The sequence below is a fragment of the Amblyraja radiata genome, chromosome 14 (assembly GCF_010909765.2).
Source record: "Amblyraja radiata isolate CabotCenter1 chromosome 14, sAmbRad1.1.pri, whole genome shotgun sequence".
Taxonomy (NCBI): domain Eukaryota; kingdom Metazoa; phylum Chordata; class Chondrichthyes; order Rajiformes; family Rajidae; genus Amblyraja; species Amblyraja radiata.
Window position 1 is genome coordinate 1,804,110 of NC_045969.1, and position 5,550 is coordinate 1,809,659.

The window sequence follows — 5,550 nt, forward strand, 5'->3', positions numbered from 1 at the left end:
AGTATGGTGGTGGGGTGGGGAAGTAGGAGGCAGGGGGAGGGGGGACAACATTGAACAGACATTCAGACAGGTTGGGGGGGATATGGGCCAAATACGGGCAGGTGGGATTGGTGTAGCTGGGACATTGTTGGTGGGCCAGCAGGGAGGGGCAGGGCTGAAGGGCCTGTGTGAGTTGGGGTACTTGTGTGTGATCTCTGTGTACTCGCTCTCCCCCCCCCCACAGGTTGCTGCAGTCCAAGGACGCTCGGTTCCGGGCCGGGTTGACCACTCTGCTGTCGGCCGGAGTGCTGGACATCCTGCTGGCTGACCGCAGCCCCAGCCCGGCCAGAGAGACAGACAGCAGCCACAGCGACTGACCAGACCCGCGGGGGGTGGGGGAGGGGAGAGGGGGGAGCAGGACAACAGGGAACCCGGCCCCCCACAAAAAAAAATAAACCCTGTAACTGAACCCACACAACACGACCTGTGTTCACTGTCTCATTGCATCTGCTCACCACTAGGGGGACTAGTCTACCTGGTGTAATGTTCCTGCAGGTGTGAGTCTACCTGGGGTAATGTTCCTGCAGGTGTGAGTCTACCTGGGGTAATGTTCCTGCAGGTGTGACTCTACCTGGGGTACACTCCCTGAGGAAGAAGGGTTTCGGCCCAAAACGTCGCCTATTTCCTTCGCTCCATAGATGCTGCTGCACCCGCTGAGTTTCCCCAGCAATTTTGTGTACCAGGGTGGAACAATGCAGCTTTTTGAAGCCTTGACCATCATCCCCTTCACACCACAGGCTTGGCTCAGGCGCTGGTCGGCATGGACTCGATGGGCCGAAGGGCCTGTTTCCCTGCTGTATCTCTAAAATCAATGTTGTGTGATTCTTGGTTGCAGATTGGATGTGTCACGGATGTGAGGGGAAGGGATGGGGATGGGGGGTGGGATAGCACAGGAACAGGCCCTTCGGCCCACAATGTCTGTGCAAAACTTAATGGCAATTCAAACTAATCCCCTCTGCCTGCATGTGATCCGTATCCCTCCATATCCACGCGCCTGTCCAACAGCCTCTTAAACCCCACTATGGTATCTGCCTCCACCACCACCCCTGGCAGCGCGTTCCAGGCACCCACCCCCTCTGTGTAAAAGAACTTGCCCTGCACATCTCCTTTAGACTTTGTCCATTCTCACCTTAACTCCCGAGACCCGGGTTCGATCCTGATAATAGCCGCCTTCTATGCCGATGTCCTCCCACACTTCAAAGTCGTGCAGCTTTGTAGGTTAATTGGCTTGGTATCATTGTAAATTGTCTATTGTGTGTGTGTAGGATAGTGTTAGTGTGCGGGGATCGCTGGTCAGCACAGACTCGTTGGGCCGCAGGGCCTGTTTCCGCGCTGTATCTCTAAACTAAACGAAACTATGCCCTCATAAAGTCATACAGGTGGAAACAGGCCCTTCGGCCCATCTTGCCCACACCGGCCATCATGTCCCAGCTACACTAGGTCCCACCTGCCCGTGTTTGGTCCATATCCCTCCAAACCTGTCCTATCCATGTACCTGTCTAACTGTTTCTTAAATGTTGGGATAGTCCCAGCCTCAACTACCTCCTCTGGCAGCTTGTTCCATACACCCACCACCCTCTGTGTGAAAAAGTTACTCCTCAGATTCCTATTTTCCCCCTTCACATTGAACCCATGGCCTCTGGTCCTCGATTCCCCTACTCTGGGCAAGGGACAGGCAAAATGCTGGAGTAATTCAGCGGGACAGGCAGCATCTCTGGAGAGAAGGAATGGGTGGCGTTTCGGGCCGAGACCCTTCCTCAGACAGATGTGATAGTAGATCCTCTTCTGTGACAAATAGTCGCCTGTGTTGGACGCCATCTTGGGAAGCATCTACCTCATTGGAGACCCTCGGACTATCTTTAAACGGACTTTACCTTGCACTAAACGTTATTCCCCTGATCCTGTATCTGCACACTGTGGACGGCTCATTTGTAATCATGTATTGCCTTTCTGCTGAGCAAGGGGCAAGGGCCATGCAAAATGCTGGAGTAACTCAGCGGGACAGGCAGTATCTCTGGAGAAGGAATGGGCGACGTTTCGGGTTGAGACCCTTCTTTAGAATCTTCTTAATAATCTGCCTTCCTGTTCTTGCTACCAAAGTGGCTAACCTCACATTTAACCACATCTGCCATGCATCTGCCCACTCACCCAACCTGTCCAAGTCACCCTGCAGCCTCATAGCATCCTCCTCGCAGCTCACGCTGCCACCCAGCTTTGTACCATCCGTAAACTTGGAGAAGTCATGCCACCCATTCCTTCTCTCCAGAGATGCTGCCTGTCCCGCCGAGTTACTCCAGCATTTTGTGTCTGTCCTCAGTGTAAACCAGCATCTGCAGTTCCTTCCTGCACCATGCAATCACCCAGTCTATTCCTCTAGTTGGGGGCCAAGTGTCTTGTGTCCACACCCCCGCCCCCTCACCCTGACTCTCTCCCATCTGCTGGGGACCGACCCACTTGCAGAAATACTCTCCTCCCCTGTCCTAATTGTGCATTTAATCCTCTTAACCTCTTCAATCAGGTCACACCTTAATCTCCTTCATTGGTGTCGCACATCAGCTTTCAATTTAACCCTTGCACACCCAGCATAGAAACATAGACAATAGGTGCAGGAGGAGGCCATTCGGACCTTCGAGCCAGCACCACCATTCATTGTGATCATGGCTGATCGTCCCCTATCAATAACCCGTGCCTGCCTTCTCCCCATATCCCTTGACTCCACTAGCCCCAAGACCTCTATCTAACTCTCTCTTAAATCCATCCAGTGATTTGGCCTCCACTGCCCTCTGTGGCAGGGAATTCCACAAATTCACAACTCTCTGGGTGAAAAAGTTTTTTCTCACCTCAGTCTTAAATTACCTCCCCTTTATTCTAAGACTGTGGCCCCTGGTTCTGGACTCGCCCAACATTGTGAACATTTTTCCTGCATCTAGCTTGTCCAGTCCTTTTATAATTTTATACGTTTCTATAAGATTGCCCCTCATCCTTCTAAACTCCAGTGAATACAAGCCTAGTCTTTTCAATCTTTCCTCATATGACAGTCCCGCCATCCCAGGGATCAATCTTGTGAACCTACGCTGCACTGCCTCAATCACAAGGATGTCCTTCCTCAAATCAGACCAAAACTGTGCACAATACTCCAGATGTGGTCTCACACTCCGACACCCACCCCCCTTCCCCCCCATAGCTCCCGCGCACAGTGATGGGGGGGGAAGGTGTGAGACCCCTAGATCTACTCGTGCCGTCGCTCAGAGAAACCGCTGCCTCACAGCGCCAGAGACCCGGGTTCCATCCTGACTACGGGTGCTGTCTGTGTGGAGTTTGCACGATCTCCTTGTGACCGCGTGGGTTTCCTCCGGGTGCTTCGGTTTCCTCCCACAATGTATGTCGTTCGGCCCCTCTAGTGTGTAGGGAGTGGGTGAGAAAGTGGGATTAGATAGAACGGGTGATCGATGGTCGGCATGGACTCGGTGGGGCTGAAGGGCCTGTTTCTGTCCTGGATATCTAAACTAATCCACACACGAGGTCACATTGCTGTGTTGAGCTTGTAATCAACTGAAGATAGACACTAACAGCTGGAGTAACTCAGCGGGTCAGGCGGCATCTGTGGACAACATGGACAAGCGATGTATTGGGTCGGGCCACTTCTTCAACCTAAAACGTCACCCGTCCATGTGGACGCATTGGTGATAATTTTCCAAAGTTCTATACATTCAGGATCAGTTCCTGTGGATTGGAGGGCAGCTAATGTTATCCCACTTTTTAAGAAAGAGGGGAGAGAGAAAACGGAATTATAGACCAGTTAGCCTGACATCGGTGGTGGGGAAGATGCTGGAGTCAATTATAAAAAATGAAATAGCCGAACATTTGGATAACAGTAACAGGATCAGTCGGAGTCAGCATGGATTTACGAAGGGGAAATCATGCTTGACTAATCTTCTGGAATTTTTTGAGGATGTAACTGGGAAAATGGACAAGGGAGAGCCAGTGGACGTAGTGTACCTGGACTTTCAGAAAGCATTTGATAAGGTCCCACATAAGAGATTAGTGGGCAAAATTAGGGCACATGGTATTTGGGGTAGAGTGCTGACATGGATAGAAAATTGGTTGGCAGACAGGAAACAAAGAGTAGGGATTAACGGGTCCCTTTCAGAATGGCAGGCCGTGACTAGTGGGGTACCGCAAGGCTCGGTGCTGGGACCACAGCTATTTACAATATACATTAATGATTTAGATGAAGGGATTAAAAGTAACATTAGCAAATTTGCGGATGACAAAAAGCTGGGTGGCAGTATGAACTGTGAGGAGGATGCAGGGTGACTTGGACAGGTTGGGTGAGTGGGCAGATGCATGGCAGATGTAGTATAATGTGGATAAATGTGAGATTATCCACTTTGGTGGCAAGAACAGGAAGGCAGATTATTATCTGAATGGTGTCAAGTTCGGAAAAGGGGAGTACAATGGGGTCCTTGTTCATCAGTCACTGAAAAGTAAGCATGCAGGTACAGCAGGCAGTGAAGAAAGCTAATGGCAAGAGGAGTTGAGTATAGGAGCAAAGAGGTCCTTCTGCAGTTGTACAGTGCCCTAGTGAGACCACACCTGGAGTAATGTGTGTAGTTTTGGTCCCCTAATTTGAGGAATGACATTCTTGCTATTGAGGGAGTGCAGCGTAGGTTTACAAGGTTAATGGCCGGGATGGCGGGACTGTCATATGTTGAAAGAATGAAGCGATTGGGCTTGTATTCACTGGAATTTGGATGGATGAGAGGGGATCTTCTTGAAACATATAAGATTATTTAGGGATTGGACACGCTAGAGGCAGGAAACATGTTCCTGATGTTGGGGAAGTCCAGAACCAGGAGCCACAGTTTAAGAATAAGGGGCAAGTAATTTGGAAATCTTGGAAACACTTTTTCAGCCAGAGAGTTGTGATTCTGTGGAATTCTCTGCCTCAGAAGGCGGTGGAGGCAGGTTCTCTGGATGCTTTCAGGAGTAGGCCATTCAGCCCTTCGAGCCAACACCGCCATTAAATGTGATCATGGCTGATCATCCCCAATCAGTACCCCGTTCCTGCCTTTACCCCATACCCCTTGATTCCTTTAGCCCCAAGAGCTGACTCTTAACTCTCAGTGGAAAATGATGAAGCCGCTGCAGTAACTCCAGGCCAGGAGAGCGGAATGGTTTACTCGTTTATTTTTTGAAATGCAAGATCGTCCGGGCAGCGCGTGTGGTCCACGGCCCGACAAGTGCAGTATTCCCTGAAGTCCGCGTGTAAGTGCATGAAACCGCAGGACATGCAACGGTGGAGAGGCTCCGGTGCAGCGGCTCCAGTGCGGCGGCAGAGGACCCAGGCATCGCCCGCTCTCCCCTCACGACGGCTCCAGGCGCCGCACACGCACACGCGCACGCTAAAGCCGGGCGCCTTACAGTATTTACAGGGTAGTTTACAACCGGACCGCACGGTGACCCCCCCCCCCTCCCCCTCCCCACCCACACGCCGCTGACCCCGGGCAG